At 45.6% G+C, this 19,373-nt stretch overlaps 1 protein-coding gene across 6 annotated transcripts in view; it reads left to right on the top strand.

Annotated features, from left to right (window-relative positions):
• The window catches only part of TEAD1 (TEA domain transcription factor 1), a 360,416-nt gene that overhangs the window by 326,351 nt on the left and 14,692 nt on the right, over positions 1-19,373 (top strand). The window lies entirely within an intron of this gene.

The following is a 19,373-nucleotide window of genomic DNA, read 5'->3' as shown; positions in this document are numbered from 1 at the left end:
TGTCCATTTGGTTAATAAATCTGAGAGCCAGTGTGGTGTAGCGATTAGACTGCCATACTAAGAGTAGGACCAGGGAGATCCAAGTTCTAATTCCCACTTGGCGATGAATCTCTGGGTGGCTATGGGCCAGCCACATTCTCTCATTCTTAACTAGGTCTCCTGCATTACCACAACCAAATCATGTATGCTTCCCTGAGCACCTGGGAAGAAGAGAAGAGTAAAACAACACTAGGGATCTTATATTCTAATAACAAAGTTGTGCAATCTTTTGATACTTAAATCCGGTGACTCGAGCTGTGAACAGGCAAGGCAGATCTTTCAACGAGCCTCAAAAGGGGTTTAGGTTTGCAGGAAAATGTGCTCATGACAAAGTGGCAAGAACATACTACAGATCATATATGAAGGTTTATGAGATGGCACTCCTGCCAGCCCATACCACCACTTCTCTGCCACCCCCACCCTTCTCCCTCTTCTCTGCCACCACTTCTCTGCCACCCCCACCCTTCTCCCTCTGGAGCCTCTGTACCCCTGCAGAGCCACTTGGGACACCTGTCCGTTGGGGGGGGGAGGGTGTGTGTAGATTCTTCCTCTGGCTCCTGGCTTCAAGGCTGTGCTTTTGAATTCATCCCTCCCTGCCTTCCAGTGCTAAGAGCCTGGCCTGGGTCACCAAACTGGGTGGCTCTCTGCCCCTTCCCCCAAAATATCCTGGTAGTGTGCCCCATCAAATTTTAAATCCTGGTTATAGCCCTGCACACAACACTTGCCTCTGAAACAGACTCTGCTTTTTTAGACTCTTCTCACACTTGAGAGTCTCAACAAACCACCACTCTTTTCTTCATTCACAGTCTTACTCTTCAACTCCTTCTCCAACTGCCTGTCACCCCCCTCTCAACAGTTAGCTGCAGTTTCTCAATCAGAGCGAGTTGCATGAGCTTTCAGTTAGGTCAGCTAACTCACTCTTATCCAAACAGCACTGCCTATAAGCATGCCTCTGCTGGCTGTTCATCACAATGTCAACAGAGTCCTGGCAGCTGTGAATTTTTTTTTATTTTTATTTATTTAAGATTTATACCCCGCCCTTCCCACAAGTGGCTCAGGGCGGCTGAAGCCAACCACTTGCCTCCCTGACCCATGTCCAACCTGCCTGGTTAAGGTATAGTATTTGGATTCCCCTGTGAGATATCATCAATCTATCCCTTTCATCTGGGACCTTCCCAGCGGCGGCGGGGAGGAGGAGAAGAAGAAGAAATTGGATTTATATCCCGCCCTATACGCTGAATCTCGAGAGTCTCAGAGCGGTTGCAATATTCTTTACCTCCCCCCCCACCAACAACAGAAACCCTGTGATGTGGGTGAGGCTGAGAGAGCTCTTGCAGCAGCTGCCCTTTCAAGGACAATTCCTGTGAGAGCTATGGCTGACCCAAGGCCATTCCAGCAGCTGAAAGTAGAGGAGTGGGAAATCAAACCCCACTGGTTCTCCCAGATAAGAGTCCACACACTTAACCACTACACCAGTGGTTTACCTGCTCTTAAAGAAACCAACTCTGTCTGGATCCAATGGTCCTGACCAACTATCGCCCAGTTTCAAATTTACCATTTCTGGGTAAGGTAGTTGAGAGGAACAGTGGCCGAGCAGCTCCAGGTTCTTGGATGACACATCTATCCTTGATCCCTTCCTGTCCAGTTTCCACCCTGGTCATGGGGTGGAGATGGCACTGGTTGCCCTCACAGATGACCTATGGAGGCACCTGGGTTGAGACAGATCAGTTTTGCTGTTATTGTTAGATTTAACGGTGGCATTCAACATGGTCAGTTATGATCTTATAACCCACTGCCTCACCAACATAGGAGTTCAGGGGACTGCCCTTCAGTGGTGTTCTTCCTTTCTCCATGGTTGGCAAGAGAGGGTAGCACTCAGTGAGAGAGTGTGCTGCAGGGGGTGATCCTCTCACCAATGTTAACATCTGGGGTGGTCCTGGATGCCTTGCTTTCCATGGAGGCCCAGCCCAGGTCACCACAGTTACTAGGTCTGTGTTTTATCTGAAGGACTGCCCTCCCCATATGTTCCCCAAAGAGCCTTGTGCTCACAAGATCAACACCTACTGGTTACCCCCAGCCCAAAGGATGACCACCTAGCTTCCACCAAGGTCAGGGCTTTCTTGGCCCTGGTTTTGGCCTGGTGGAATCAGCTTCTACTGAAGATCAGGGCCCTGTGGGACCTTCTATTGTTTTGCAGGACCTGTAAAACAGAGATGTTCCTCCAGTCCTTTGAGTGAGGTGGCAGGCGTCCATCTCAGATTGGCCTCCCTGTTCCAGTTTCCAAATTACTGAAGTACCACTGACTCTATTTAGGTGGCCTTAATAGGGCTCTTTTAATTGCTGCTACCTTGGATTTTATTGTTTTAATCTATTGTAGTTTATTGTAATGAGTCTTTGACTCTGCTTGTTGGAATCTGATCTAAGCCCATTTGGGGAGGGTGGAATACAAAGCCAATAAATAAATAAAGCCAAATAAACCACAGAGTTTTTGCCCAAATACCAGAGCATAACCATGACCTTCTGGAGATAATACTATCACTTCTGGGTCACATGGACAGTGACATGAACATGTTGCTGTACATTGGATGGACCTCCTGGTATGCCTATCCCATCCCCCACCAGTTGCCAGGAGGGATTTGGCCACCCTAGTGTGGTGTAGTGATCAGAACTTCTGGGTAGGGTCTGCAAGACCCACATTTTAGATCCTCATCATGCTGTGGAAGCTGACTGTGTGATTTTGGACCAGTCACATACCTTCATCCTAACCTATCTCACAGGATTATTTTCAGATCAAAAGGAGGAGAGAAGAATACTGTGAGCTGTTTTGGTCCCCACTGTGAAGTAAGAACATAGTTTTCTGAGGTAGAGGCTGCAGTGGAGGAGACAGAAAGCTGAAGACAGATGGAGATTTGAGGGGTGGAGCCTGAGGAGAGTGGGGCCTGAGGAGGGGTGGTACCTCAGAAAAGTATAATGTCTCAGCAAAGTATAAATGCCATAGACTCCACCCTTCAAAGCTTCTACCTCCAAGGCTCCAGGAATTTCCCAAGCTGGAGCTGACAACCCTAAGGGGAACTGATTTCTGTAATTTGGAGATCTGTTTTGATTCCTGGAGAACTGCCACCACCAGTGATGCTGTGGGGGGAGCAGGTGGGCAGTTGTGAGTGCTGCCGCCACTATGCAGGGCGGGGGAAGAGGCCATGAGAGTGATGGGGTAGAAGAGGACAGAAAGAGAGAGAGTGAGTGAATTGGGGAGGCAGAAAAAGAAAGAGAATGATGGGGTGAGGGGCAGAAAAAGAGAGAGGAAGTGACAGGCATGGAGGAGAGAGTGAGTATGTGGCAGTAGGGAGAAAGATTGTGAGAGAAGTAAGGGGAGAAGAGAGGAAGCATAAGTGGGCGGGAGATGGGATAACCACTCCGGCAACTTTCTTGTGGGTCCCCACTTATTCATTTCTAATCACCATCTGAGGCTGTTGCACAGTGCTAGAGTAACTGCTTCACTAGCAGAATCACATCTCCAATTAAAAGGATCAGACAGACCTCTTGAGATCTGTTACCCATCAGAGAAGACCATGCTGATGCACCAATTGTTTGACTCGGTATAGGGCAGCTTCATATGTACTTCAAAACAGATAAACTATTCTAGTAGTGCTGTAAAAGTCAGCAGTCAAAGAAGTCATTTTTACATAATGTCACTGTTCAAAATCTGAGATAAATTGTTAACTTGTGTTATACAGAACAGTGAAATAAGGCAAGCATTTTCAATCCAGTTGACCTCTGCAAATGTATATGGGCAATTCAGAACTAATGTCAGCAGTTTTCTTAAAATAAAATTTTATAAATACATTCTTAATATATGGTTATCTTATAAGGGGTTATTATAATCCAGACAAAAAGGCCATGCCACCATTACTACTTGCGGACATGCTGCTAATCTCACAAACTGGCAATGAAGCCATTTGTAAACTGTCACCTGCCATCTAGTGGTACACACCAGGAATACTGGCTACAAAATCAGGACATCTGTGGAAACGCTTCCTCTTATACCAAAAAGCCACCTAACTGCTTTAGTTCATTTAGGCTTTTCATGAAGTCAAAAACTTAAAATTGATTTTGGCCAGTCTAATGGCAGCATAACATGACTGCTCAGTTTTTATTGTTCCATTTTTACATTTTATGGTATACATTTACTTCACAGCTTTCCAAGACTAGCCACCTAAAGTCGCCTACAATACAGTTAGGTATGGCATGGTCATAAAAACTATTCATATATGCAAGTAAAAACATGGTGAAGACAGCATATTAGTAAAACTATACAGGTAGGATGGTATACAGTAGATATCTTGAGTGCCTCAAGGATCTGTCCTGGGACCTGTTTTGTTCAACATCTTTATAAACGATTTGGATGAAGGAATAGAGGGAATGCTTATTAAATTTCCAGATGATACTAAATTGTGAGCGGTTGCAAATACAGTAGAAGACAGAAACGGGTTACAGGATGACCTTGACAGGCTGAAAAACTGGGCTAAAACCAATAAAATGAATTTTAACAGGGATAAATGTAAAGTTCTCCCTAGGAGGCGGAGGACATCTTGGGTGCTTTCCCACCGTCCAATCAGGGAGGCAGGAATCAAAACTTCCTCTTCCTGTGGCTGTGGGGAACCACCCATCTTCAGTTCCTTTCCTGCCTCGACAGGGAGAGCATGTGCTTAGGATAGGTCCTATCCCTTTAAGTGCCTTTCCTTTCAAAAAAAAAAAAAAAAAAGATCTTTCTTCCTCCTTCCTTCTATTCATCTTACCAAGCTTTCTCTGCTGCTTCTTTGGATCCTTATTCACCTGCCAATACTTCTTCCTTGCTTCTTTGCTTCGTGGCTTCTCTGCTCCTGGGGATTCTCGAATCCCCCCCCCCCGAAGAGAAGCGGCGCGCCGGCGGCTCGGGCTGCACTCAAGCCGCGGCGCGGAACAGATGGCGCGCAGGGCAAAGGACGCTTGCCCCAACGAGGACTCGGCTGCCTGCGCATCGCGCGGGACCGAGAGGCCGCTTCCCGGAGCCGGCATGACCACGGGGCTTGCCGCGGCTGCCGGCAACGTGCCCTGTAGGGGCAGAACAGGGAGAAGATCCGAAGAGGAGCGAGCGGAGCGGAAGCGGCGCTGGTCGTCCTCGGCAGCAGAGGAGACTTCCTCCTCAGAGCGCCGCCCTGGCCACGAGGGCCATTTTGAAAAGCGCAAACGCGCACGGAAGGACGGGGACCAGCAACTGAGCAGCCTCCAGGGGCGGGGAACCCCCCATGCCAACCTCCAGGCGGGAGATTTCGACACCTTCTAGGTGCAGCCGCAGCAGGAGGCCACGCAGACCCTCCAGCCCCAGACGGGCTTGGGTAATGTACCCATGATGGGACCTTCTCTGTTTTTCTGATTTCCTAGAATCAATCAGGCAGACTGTAGGAGCTGCAGTTGAGGCAGCCACCCTCAAGAGGCCAAGGCCCTCTAGCCCACCCTCTCCTCCCGGGTCCCCCTCACCCAAAAGGTCTAGGGAACGGGGCTCCCATTACAGGGTCACCAGAGACTCCATAGCCGGTGACTCCCTGGAGGGCGAGAGATCCCAGTACCGGGATCACTCAGATGAGTCAGAACAGGGGGAAAGGGAGGAGGGCGAACTCATATCGGATGAGGAGATAGAGGGTACGACTGTACCAGAACCCTCCTCACGCTTCTTCAGGGCAGAGGAGTTCCAATCCCTCTTACCCAAAGTGCTGGCTGCTCTGGACCTCCAAGGGTCGCCAGAGGACCAGGAGGTTGTCAACCCCCTGACTAGCCCCAGGAACATATCCAAGGGGAACTCAGAGTTCTTCCCCAGGCACCGACCCTCTGACAGGATCTTCCCCTTTCCAGAGTTCTTCGAGCGCCAGCTAAGAGCCGAATGGGCAAAACCAAGTACCAGCAGGCAGGTTCCCAACTCTTTTAAGAAGCTATATGAGCTACCTGCCTTTGCTAATAACTTACTGCAGGTTCCCCTGGTTGATGCACCTGTGGCAGATCTACAGTCCCAGGGTCTACTAGCAGAAGATGCAGAGTTCCCCACTTATGGCACAAGGTATTCCTTTAGCAAGGACTTGCTCCAGACACTGCTACATGAGCAAGCCTCAGCCCTTTACGCCAGAAATTTTCTGTCTTTAGCTCATCCCATTTGGGGAATTTGAAAGCCAGAATTCTGTGGAACCTCAGGGAATGGTAGTCCCGCATGGGCAGGCAAGGTTCCTTTGTCTCTGAACCTCCCCCCCTACCCAAAGGAAAATCTAACATCTAGACTTGAATGTCTCTTAAAACAGAGAGATCTGGCTTTATTAGGTTTAAAGGTAACAAGGGCGCCTTTTCCCTTGACTAAATAAGAAAACATACAAGCAATGACTTGGACTACAATTAGACCAGGCCATTTCTCCAGGTGAGGCCTGGAGATCTCCTGGAATCCCAGCAAGGGTTCCAGCCTGCAGAGTTAGTTTTCTCTGCAGGGTAATGGGAGCTTGATGTAATATATTTAGGTTAACCCTTTAAAGATGCCAGCATCAAGTACCTGAGAAAGAGAGATTGAACTAGTTTTTATTCATTCAAAGCATTTATAGCAAAATGTAAGAAACTGACCAGTTTTAACTTTCAAATTGGCTGAATGAAAATCTGTGAAACTCCCAAGTTCATCTTTCTCTCTCTTGCTTATAAAGTCAGGAAATATTTATTTCCTCAGTTCTATGAAATTTAAATGGTATAGCCTCTGAGCTTGTACAGAGTGCCTGCAGATTAGCCCAAATAGAACTGGCTAAAATATGCAAATGCTCAGCACTCCTGCCATCAGGAAGAAATGCTAATTGTTCTCCCTCTTGCTCAATGGAAATCTGTAGCAGTAAAGATTTGATAAGCAACTAAGGCAAAGGAATAGAATTTTAAATGCATTGCCCTGAGAAATTAAATTTTTGTTTATCTCAGGTCTCCTTAAGGTACAAGCAACTCAGTGTCTTTGAGAGAAAGCCTCATTTTCTTATAGACCTATAACTAGCCAGTGGCAAGAGGAACCACAGTTTTTGGTTTGCCACCATTCTTGTACAGAACTTGTCCCAATATCTTCCAGTGGATGGCTGGCTAGGAAAGTTTTCTTGCAGAGCCTCAGAAAAGATCAAATTCAGTGTTTGTAATATAAGAGGTGTTGCCTCTCCTTCTCAAAGGTCACAGTAACACAAGACAGCTAACCTCAAATGGGCAAGTTTGTCATTTAAATCTGAAAGTACAGAAAGTAGAACCTCCAGCTGCAGGAGCAGCAACAACTAATGTAGTACTGATTGGCAAATCTCATGCAGACCCTCTTGAATTAAACTCAGCCAAATTCAGCTTGAGTTAAAGAAACTGGAAAGAGTTACAATTTTGAGTCCCACCCAGGCAGAAAGCTCATTATTCTCCTCCTCCACCTTTCCTTTGTAAAAACTTATCAGGGTCAGATAAGAGTACTGGCCAAATCCATTGTGTCTGTTTTTAGCCTTTGTTAAGGTAAGCATTCACCTAATCCAAGAGGGAAAGAATTTTGGTTTGTCTGTTCAAACCTTCCCCTCCTTTCACATCTGGAGGGGGGGAGGGTGGAAATAGTGTGGAAATACAGTTGAGGTATTTTTTGTGCTATTTTGAATTCTCATCTTCTGATTTTGGGTCTAAAAAGATATAATTTCAAAAGTTGTTCATTACCAAACTTTTTTAATATTGCAGTCTCTCACAGAGACAGCCTCTTCCCAGCCAGAGAAATACCTGGATGGAAGATGTGCATACTACTTTGTTTTTTGTAAGGTTGCCTGTCTCCAGGTGGGACTCTACGGTTGGGGGGCAACCCTCAACGAGATCCCAACACAGGGCCAGTGGTCGACCAGGGAATCGAACCTCCCAATCAACCTACTAGAGCTTCGGGCAGTTCGCCTAGCCCTCCTACACTTCCAGGACCAGGTCTCAGGCCAACACGTCCTAGTGCGAACGGACAACATAGCAGCGAAGACCTACTTAAACAATCAAGGGGGGTCCAGGTCCAGCTCCCTCTACAGGGAGGCCGGAAAACTGTTCGGCTGGGCAGAACTTCATCTGAAGTCAATAAGAGCAGAACACATCAAGGGGGCGCACAACGTGCAGGCGGACTGGCTCAGTCGAGAGAGCATCCAGGCAGGGGAGTGGTCTCTCAACAGGACTATATTCCTACAGATAGTGGATCACTTCGGCCCGCCAACCCTGGACCTCTTCGCATCTCCGCAGAATCACCAGCTGCCCCGGTTCTTCACAAGGTACTTTCACAGTCAGGCGGAGGCCACAGACGCCCTAACATCCCCGTGGCCTCAAGGTCTCCTGTATGCCTTCCCGCCAATCCCGGTCATCCCAAAAGTTCTCAGAAGGATCAGGTCGCTGGGGGCAGAAGTCATCTTAGTTGCGCCCTGGTGGCCTCGGCGTCCCTGGTTCTCTTCAATCCAGCAGATGTCGGCGGAGCAACCCCTCCACCTACCAACCGGGCCGGACATGCTGCTGCAGGGACCAGTGTGGCACCCCCACCCAGAATGGCTGAGATTGACCGCGAGGAGGTTGAGAGGAGATCGCTACTAGACCTAGGGTACACCAGCGAAGTGACGAATACCATCTTAGCATCCAGAAGGGAATCCACGACGCGGATCTACAACATGTCTTGGAAAGCCTTCCACAGGTGGTGCCGGAGAAAGAGTGTGGATCCATTACACCCTACTGTTCCCAGGGTGCTACAATTCCTTCAGGATGGGCTACAGTCCGGCCTGAAGCCAGCCACCCTCAAACGCCAGATCGCGGCACTGTCATCAGTACTTCAGCAGGTGGATGGTGTATCCCTGTCGTCTCACCCTCACATCCGACGGTTCCTTAGAGGGGCTTCCTTAAGCTCCCCACCGCAGACCCATCGGTTCCCGACCTGGAGGCTGAACCCAGTGCTGACCGCCCTAACAGGTCCACCCTTCGAACCGCTCATGCAAGTGCCCTTAAAGATGCTTCGCATGAAGACGATTTTCCTGGTGGCAATAGCATCGGCCAGAAGGGTCTCCGAGTTAGGAGCTCTATCTGCTAGGAAGGAGCTATGCGTGTTCCACAAGGACAAAGTCGTACTCTACCCGGATCCTACCTTCCAACCAAAGGTGTCATCCAGATTCCACCAAAATCAAGAGATCAACCTACCATCCTTTTGTCCGGATCCCAGACACCCCAAGGAACGAACCTGGCACACCCTGGACGTGCGCAGGGCGATCAAAGTCTACCTGATTAGAACAGAGTCACTACGTAAGTCAGACTCTATGTTCATCAATATCTCTGCACCCAGATTGGGGCAAAAGATGTCCAAGTCGGCCATTAGTCATGCCATTAAGCAGTGCATAGTGGAGGCCTACAAGGCCTTGCACCTCGAGGTTCCGCCTGGGATCACAGCACACTCGACCAGAAGCGCAGCCGCCAACGCAGCCTTCAGCAGGAACGCCTCAGTCGAGGAAGTGTGTAAGGCAGCTACGTGGTCGTCAATCTCCACCTTCGTTCAACACTACAAGCTGAACTCTTACGCGTCGGCGGATGCGGCCTTCGGTAGACGAATCTTACAGCATGTACTGCCTGAGTAGGGCGATCCCTCCCTAAGTAACCTACTGCTCTAGGAGCACCCAAGATGTCCTCCGCCTCCTAGGGAGAACGACCCTTGGCACTTACCGTGAGGGGTCCTTCTCCTAGGAGGAAAGGAGGACATCTTGCCCTCCCATCTATCGCCCTACCTCGGGCAGCTGAATTCTCCACTGTACCTAACTACATCTCTACCAACATTTGATGGCCTTCGGGCCTGTTCCCTACTTTTCCTATCAATAAAGTTTATACCTTCGTCGATCGCCCATCTCCTTTATGGGCACCGACAGACTAATAGTTGTTGTTGTTTCACTTGTTAGAAGTTTTTATTTTTATAGATACAGTTAACGTTATACTGCTGCTCGGAGTCACCCGAACTGAAGATGGGTGGTTCCCCACAGCCACAGGAAGAGGAAGTTTTGATTCCTGCCTCCCTGATTGGACGGTGGGAAAGCACCCAAGATGTCCTCCTTTCCTCCTAGGAGAAGGACCCCTCACGGTAAGTGCCAAGGGTCGTTCTGCAATTCGGTAGGAAAAATCCCATGCATAGTTATAGGATGGGAGAGACTTGTCTTAGCAGTAGTATGTGCAAAAAGGATCTAGGGGTCTTAGAGGATCATATGCTGAACATGAGTCAACAGTGTGATGAGGTGGCTAAAAAGGCAAATGCAATTTTGGGCTGTATCGACAGAGGTGTCCAGATCACGTCATGTGATGGTATCGCTTTACTCTGCTCTGGTAAGACCTCACCTGGAGTATTGTGTTCAGTTTTGGGCACCACATTTTAAGAAGGATATAGACAAGCTGGAATGGGTCCAGAGGAGGGCGGCGAAGATGCTGAGGGGTCTGGAGACCAAGTCCTATGAGGAAAGGTTGAAGGAGCTGGGGATGTTTAGCCTGGAGAGGAGGTGGCTGAGAGGTGATATGATCACCTTCTTCAAGTACTTGAAGGGCTGTCATATAGAGGATGGTGCAAAATTGTTTTCTGTGGCCCTGGAAGGTAGGATCAGAACCAGTGGGTTGAAATTAAATCAAAAGAGTTTCTGACTCAACATTAGGAAGAACTTCCTGACCATTAGAGCGATTCCTCGGTGGAACAGGCTTCCTTGGGAGGTGGTGGGCTCTCCTTCGTTGGAGGTTTTTAAGCAGAGGCTAGATGGCCATCTGACAGCGATGAAGATCCTGTGAATTTGGGGTAGGTATTTGTGGGTTTCCTGCATTGTGCAGGGGTTGGACTAGATGACCCTGGAGGTCCCTTCCAACTCTGTGATTCTATGATTCCATGATCTTGTGATGGATCAAAAGCCTGTGGGCTTTGATTGAAGTAGGATTTATTTATTTATTTATTTATTTTTAATTTAGATTTTTATCCCGCTCTCCCCTGCATGCAGGGCTCAGTGTGGTTTACAACAAATAATAAAACAATTTTTGAAAGTTAAAAACACTCTTAACAATAATAAATGAGTCAGCATACAAAATAGCAAATAGACATAAGTGTGTAGTGCTCCAATAAGATCTATACAAAGCTGTGCCTGGTTATTAGGGTTTCCAGATCACCTGGTGGAAGGAGGGATCCCGTGCTGCCAGGCCCCACCGCCCTGCTGCCAATTAGCTGTGATCAGAGTGAGGTCCAGCTGACATTGCAGTGACATGTCTACATCACTTCCGACATGACCCAGAAGTAGCATCATCATGTTGGTGACATCTCAACAGTGCTCTGGTATTTGGACAAAACTCAATTGTAGAAGCCAAATTTACCATAGAGTTTTTGCCGAAATACCAGAGCATTGCTCCAACATCGCTGCATGATGATGTCACTTTGACATCACATTGTAATGATGTTGACACTTCACTGCAGCATTGGCTGGGCCTCACTACTGCCCCTGGTAAGTCCCCCCATTCCCCGCCAATCCCCAGAGGGTCATGGCACCTGTTGACTGAAGATTTGAAAATTCCCACTACAAGGAGCTTAGCATACAGAAACATTTCTTGTTGTGGATCTTCTGTCATCCATGTGGCAGTTTTCATGGATGTACAGGTCTGCTGGATCAAGAAATGTCATATGTATTTGTTAAGATTTTGTATTGTGATACCCATGTAATGTAATTTGAATTATATCACAGCAAGTTAAAGAATCCACATCCAGAAGCATTAATAGTCACTGTGTAGAACATATACATCTTCTAGACTATTTAAGTGGGACAGGAGAAAGCATACGTTGTTGTTTAAAGATCATCACTAATATATATATGGTATTAACTGTCTTACAGTGTTAAAGAATCACAGGGTTGCTTCATACTCTGAAACCTGTTTTTTGTGTATTTGGCACCCTTTTGAAATGGAGCACAGAACTCCCTAAAATGTATGGGTGATATTAATTGGTATATGTTAATGAATACCTATCTTTTCAGGAATCTGCAATGCAAACAAGCTGTTCTAGAAAATAATGCATATTGTAATTAGTGCAATTTTTTAAAAGATGCTTTGAAATCCAAAACATTTTTGAAATTCAAATGTGGAATGGAAATAAAGAAATCTGCACAATAAAAGGGCACTAAATCATGTCCAAAAATCTCTCCCATTTTTATGGATGTAAATATATGCCATAGTTAGTGGTAAAGTGACATGAAGCGAATGACTAAATTTATTCCTATTCTCATTATGTAAAATAGCTGTGACCTGGAAAAAAAAACAATGCTGTTTCTTTGACAAGCACTGTTAACAAATAATGAATTCAGAGCAGTTAGTGTTCAAAATGAGCTCAGCCACATGGCCTCCTCCCACGTCTCTCGTGTATGTCTGCTGCAGAGTCTTTAGGGGCATGTAGATTCTTTGTTTCCTTCATTCACAAAAAAGCTATGGTAATGTTTTCCCCTCCCTAAATGTGATTTTTATTGCATAACAGAATGAGACTTGGCAAACAAAGTGCAGCTGAGAGATGAGGCCAATGATGTGCAGTAGGCATTTGAGCCAATTTTTTTCCAAGACATTTTAAAAACGGATCTCTGTGGAGGGGTGGGGGGAGCCCCTTCTGTTTCTCCTAAGAGGCCCTTGTCTGCACACTGACCTTTATGGCACTAATGCAAAACTCTTTCCCAACTTGGTGCAAGAGTCTTCGTGCTCCTGAATGAGTCAGAGAGCAGCTGGGATGAAAAGTAGCTTGGCCTGGTCATCAAAAGCTGAGCCATGTGGCAGACCTGGAAACTGTTCCAAAGCTACAGCACACAACTGGCAGTGAAATGTGCCAAAGATCCAGATGCTGCTGTTGAGGGGGGGAAATTGTTTCACCATTGGGAATCTCTGCCCTTTGATCACTGTTCAGTGAGGAGGAAGGGAAGTATAATACGCTCATATGAATGACTCTTCATTGCAGTGCACAGCAACTGATGCTTATGTGATGTTTAACAAGTGACCCTACTTGTTCAATTTTAACTGCTAAATATTTGTGTTTTAATTATGCAGGTCCCCTGGGAAATCCCTCTGTATTGCTACTTTTCCTATCTTTTTGTGGTGGGAGCAATTTGTAATTGCTCTGTGCTTGCTGCTTACTGAAATTATGGTTGAGCTAAGGTGTCAGGCTGCCTTTCTCTGAAAACCAAAGACTGTTATGGCTAGAGTATTCTTTTTGTTTACAGTCAGTTTGTATTTTATTACATTCTGTGGTGGTTTTTATGCATCATGTCAAACAGCTGATAGTCTTGACTGGTAAAACAATTCAGTATTCCACACTGACAACTTTATTATATTGATGAATTAATGCATTATATTGTTATCTCCAGGGAGGAGGAAATAAGTGTTTGTGAGAAGGGAAGTAATATTTCTTTAAAAATTGGTCAAAGGCTTGCACTTAAAAGGAAATCTCATGCTGAAATTCTTGAGCCATAATATTGTTGTTTTTTTTCTTTTGGCCACGACATAAATTTAGCATACTCATTTTTATGAACATTTGGGTTGAAAGTGGATTATACATTGATCCCCTGATGCAGTTTGCTACTGGTGCAGTTGAGATACTAGTGCAGTTCAGGTTTTCTTCCAATAAGGTGCCTCTCCACCCAGTTCTTTCTCATGCAGGACAAAATTATCTTGAATTTATTTTTACTTACAAATGAGAACATTACATGCCATCTTTGCTGTATAAGGTACATTGATGGAAAACACAGGGTAAGGAATGTTTTACAAGAGAGTCAAATTCCTAGAGCAGAGGTGTCAGACTTATGCCTGCAACTGGCCTGCCCAGGTCTTTAATAAAGCCCATGACTCTTTCATCCTTCTCCTCCTGTCCTCACCCTTTGAAGCTCCCAGGCTGCCGAAGTTTCCAGCTCCTTCTGCCTTATCCTTGCCTGCTCAGCAGGAAGTTCTTCTGGGCTTGCAAATCTTCAAAGAAAATGTGGAATGGATGTTCCATTAAAGTATCTGTGCCCAGATAGACTAGACTGAGCATAGTCTATCTGGGCCCAGAGACCTTAAAGGGAAACCCATTTTGCATTTTTTCTTGCAACTTTCAATGGAGTGGAGCTCAAGTAATTTCACTTTCCAGAATTTGTTGAAGCTGTTGCTTGCTGGAGTGGTCTCCTTGCAAATAAAAGGCTGATGCTTTGAGTCATGTTGTCTCTGCTGAATGGACCTGAGAACTGGTGCATAGTGAGTACTCTAACCTAGAAACCCACAGCCAAAGGGCAATATTACACTGGCGAGCCATTGTCAATCTGAGTAGACCTGGGGTGGGGCAGAAGCTTGTGATGCCCAGCCATTTCATGTTTTCCTAGGCTCAGATTATTTTAGATTTTTAGTTTCTGCTGTAATCCTTGTGCTTTTTTAATGTTTTGTTTTAAAAATTGCATTGCCAAATCCCACTATTCCCCCACCTTTCCATTTTAAACAAAATATCTCAAGAGTTTTAAGCATGTTTGTATTTTAAGTAAATATAATATCTTTAATTGTGTTTCTCTGTATCCTTTATACCTGGCATTATATTTTATGACATGCATGGCCTGACTCCACAAAGTTCCATTTATGTCAGATCCAGCCCTCATAACAAATGAGTTTGACATCCCTGCCCTAGAGGATGCTTGGAAGCTGTTTAAAACCACACTAATTGAAACCCAAATAGAATGCATTCCACAGGTTAGAAAAGACTGCCAAGTCTAAAAGAAGGCCTGCATGGTTGACAACACAAGTCAAAGAAACTATAAAAAGTAAAGAGGTTTATTTTAAAAAGTCAAAAGTCTGACCCAATTAATTGAACAGGAGGAACAACAGGCTCTGGCAAAAGAAATATGTCAATAATTAGGCATGCAAAAAGAGATTTTGAGTGGGTTGCTAAAAGCATTAAGACAAACAAGAAACATTTTTGTAGAATATATCTGGAGCAGACAGGGCTTTTTTGCTTAGGGCCCACAGAAATGTATTAAATTTTGCCTGACAGGGAAAAAAAACGCTGAAGAGTTATATTTAAAAATTTCAATACTGATATTATGGTGAGAAGGGCCCCCAAATGCAAAAGTGCTTAGGGCCCACAAAAGTCATAATGTGGCCCTGGATACACCCAAGAGTTCTTAAGAAACTCAAATGTGAGCTTGTTGACCTACTAATCCATATATGTGATTAGGGTTGCCAAGTCCAATTCAAGAAATATCTGGGGACTTTGGGGGTGGAGCCAGGAGACTTTGGGGGTGGGGCCAGGAGACATGGGGTGGAGCCAGGAGCAAGGGTGTGACAAGCATAATTGAACTCCAAGAGAGTTCTGGCCATCACATTTAAAGGAACAGTACACCTTTTAAAATGCCTTCCTTCCATAGAAAATAATGAAGGATAGGGGCACCTTCTTTTGGGGCTCATAGAATTGGACCCCCTGGCCCAATCCTTTTGAAACATGTGAGGTATTTTGGGGAGAGGCACTAGATGCTATACTGAAAATTTGGCGCCTCTATCTCAAAAAACAGCCTCCTCAGAGCCCCCAATACCCCCAGATCAATTCCCCATCATTCCCTAAGGGACTCGTTCATGGAGGTGCATAATGGCTTTGGGGACGGGGCTTCCCCCGCCGGCCAGCTGGCTGGGGGAGGGGGGAAGCCTGTAAAACCGTTGGATCCCCCGCTGGGCCCTGGGGATTGGGAAGCCTATATGTGATCTATCACTAAATTCAGAAGACTGGAGAGTAGCAAATGTGGCACCACTTTTTAAAAAAAGAATCCTGAAGGGAACCAGGGAATTATAGGGCAGTCAGTTTAATATCTGTCCCAAGCAAACTAGTAGAAATTGAGGGAAAATCAGCATGGCTTTTGCAAATGGAAGTCCTGCCTCACCAACCTTTTGGAGTTCTTTGGAAAACTGAACAACCATGCAGAATCGCAGAATTATAGGGTTGGAAGGGACGGCCAGGGTCATCTAGTCCGACCCCCTGTACAGTGCAGGAAATTCACAAATATTGCCCCCCTGTAAATGCACAGGATCCACATTGCAATCATATGGCCATCCAGCCTCTGTTTAAAAACCTCCACTGAGGAAACAGCTCTGTCAGGAAGTTCTTCCAAATGTTGAGCCGGAAACTCTTTTGTTTTAATTTCAACCTGTTGGTTCTGGTCCTACCTTCTGGGGCCACAGAAAACAATTCCACGCCATCCTCTATATGACAGCCCTTCAAATACCTGAAAATGGCAGTCATATCACCTCTCAGTTGCCACCTCTCCAGGCTAAACATGCCCAACTCCTTCAATCTTTCCTCATAGAACTTGGTCTCCAGACCCCTCACTATCTTTGTCACCCTCCTCTGCACCCATTCCAACGTCTATATCCTTCTTAAAATGTGGTGCCCAAAACTGAACACAATACTCCAGATGAGGTTTTACCAGCACAGAGTAAAGCAATACCATCACTTCATATGATCTGGACACTATACTTACGTTAATACAGCCCAATACGGCATTTGCCTTTTTAGCCACCACATTAAACTGTTGACTCATGTTCAACGTATGGTCCACTCCTAGATCCTTTTCACACATACTACTGCCCAGACAAGTTTTCCCTATCCTATAACCATGCATGGGATTTTTCTTCCCTAAATGCAGAACTTTACATTGATCCCTGTTAAAATTAACTTTATTGGTTTCAGCCCAGTTTTCCAGCCTGTCAAGGTCATCCTGAATCCTATTTCTGTCTTCTACTGTATTTGCAGCCCCTTCCAATTTAGTATCATCTGCAAATTTAATAAGTTTTCCTTCTATGTAGAAAACAGTGACCTGGTAGACATTATATACCTGGACTTTCAAAAGGCTTTTGACAAGGTACCTCACCAAAGACTCTTGGATAAACTTAGTACTCATGGGATAAGAGGATGGGTTCTCTTCCCTGGGCTTTTTTTCTGGAAAAAGTGGTGCTGGATTTTTCAAGGGGAAAATGAATGAGAAACACATGGGTGCCCCTTGTGAACTTTTAAAACATTTTTTGATCATTTTGTTTCCACAAAGAGGTCCCAGAACTCTGTTCCACCATGTTCCCACAGGAAAAAAAGCCCTGCTTATGGATTGAAAACTAGTTAAATGACAGGAAGCAAAGAGTAGAAATAAATGGACAGTTCTCACAATGGAGGAAATTAAGCAGCAGGGTCCCACAAGAATCAGTGTTGGGGCCAGTATTATTTAATTTAATCATAAATGATCTGGAATTAGGGATGAGTAGTGTAGTGACCAGGTATGAAAATAACAGAAAATTATTCAGGATGGTGAAAACCAAGGCTGACTGTGAAGAGATCCAAGTGGACCTCCACAAACTGGGTGAGTGGTGACAATGTAGCAAATGAAGCTCAGTGCCTGTAAGTGTAAAGTGATGCACATTGGGACAAAAAAATCCCAGTGCTGAGTGTAGATTAATGGGGTCTGAACTTGCTGAGATTGAGAGGGGGAAAGATCTTGGGGTCATAGCAGATAACTCAGTGAAACTGTCAACCCAGTGTGCTGCAGCAGTGAAAAAGGCAAACTCTATGTTAGGGAAAGGGCTTGAGAATAAAATGAACAATATTATAATACCTCTGTATTGTAATACCTCAAGATAATTAGGTGCAGCCTCATTTGGAATACTGTGTACAGTTTTGGTCACTGTATCTCCAAAAGGACATTACACAACTGAAAAAAGTACAGAGGAGGGCAACCAAGATAATTAGGGTTGCCAGTCCTCAGATCCCAGCGGGGGTTCCCCCTCCCATGGAGACTTCGGCCTACCACCAGCCAGCAGGGAAAACCCCACCCCAAAACAGTGAAATCAGACAATGTCTCCAATTAGACATCACATGGCAGTACTCTGGCTTTTGGGTGAACTTTGGTTTTGAAGTGAAAAAACAGAGTTTTGCCCAAAAACCAGAGTATCACCTCCAGTGTCACTGACATGATGATGTCACTTCTGGGTGATGTCATTTGTGTCCTTGCCCACCCCTGGAACACCCCCCACCATGAAAAAGATGGGACCTGGAAGTCCTAAAGATAATTGTAAAGGTAAAGGTAGTCCCCTGTGCAAGCAACAATCATTTCTGACTCTGGGGTGATGTCACATCACTATGTTTTCATGGCAGACTTTTTCTGCAAGGTGGTTTGCCATTGCCTTCACCAGTCATCTACACTTTACCCCCATCAAGCTGGGTACTCATTTTACTAACCTCAGAAGGATGGAAGACTACCTTTACCCAGCTACCTGAACCCAGCTTCCACCAAGATTGAATTCAGGTCATGAGCAGAGCTTGGAGTGCAGTACTGCAGCTTACCACTCTGCACTAGATAATTAGGGGGTTGGAACACCTTCCCTATGAGGAAAGGCTGAAGAATCTGGAACCTTTCAGTTTAGAAAAGAGATGACTGAGGGAGAACATGATAGAGATTTATAAAATCATGCACAGGGTAGAGAGATGACAAAGAGAATATTTTCTCCCACTCCCCAAATGCTAGAACTCAAGGCCATCCACTGAAGTTGATGGGTGGTAGATTTGGGGCAAAAGGAATTACTTCTTTACAATGTGGAATTTGCTGCCAGAGGATGTGGTGATGGCCACAGGAATAAACAACTTTAAAGGGGATTAGATAGATTCATGGAGGATAAGTATGTCAATGGCTACTAGCCATGATGGCTGATGGGAACCTCAGCATTCACAGGCACTAATCTTCTGAATCCCAGTGCCCTGAAGCAACATCAGAGGAAGGCCTCAGCTTCTAGGCCCTGTTATTGAACTAGTTGAGCACAGTGATTCTGGACTAGATGTATTATTGGTCTGATCCAGCAGTGCTCTTCTTAGAATAATAGAGTTGGAAGGGATCTCCAGGTTCATCTAGTCCAGCCCCCTGCACAATGCAGGAACTTCACAAATACCTCCTACATACACATGCATCCCCAGTAACCCCTGCTCCATGCCCAGAAGATGGCAAAAACCTCCAGGATCCCTTGCCAAACTGGCCTGTAGAAAAATTGCTGATGAACCCCAAAGTGTCAACAGCATTTCCCTGGGCATGTAAGAAAGGGCCACAAGAACTAAGCCCTGATGCAACCCTTCCTGCCCTCCTTCTCATGATCTGCCTAATTCACAGAATCAGAATTGCTGTCAGATGGCCATCTAGCCACCGTTTAAAAACCTCCAAGGAAGTAGAGCCCACCACCTCCCAATAAGCCTATTATGTTTTATCTCTTAGTCAAACATCCATTATTTGTTAGATTTGAAT

Source organism: Heteronotia binoei, chromosome 21 (genome assembly GCF_032191835.1).
Source record: "Heteronotia binoei isolate CCM8104 ecotype False Entrance Well chromosome 21, APGP_CSIRO_Hbin_v1, whole genome shotgun sequence".
Lineage (NCBI taxonomy): Eukaryota > Metazoa > Chordata > Lepidosauria > Squamata > Gekkonidae > Heteronotia > Heteronotia binoei.
Note: the sequence above shows the minus strand (reverse complement) of the source record. Positions and strands in the feature narration are given on the sequence as shown.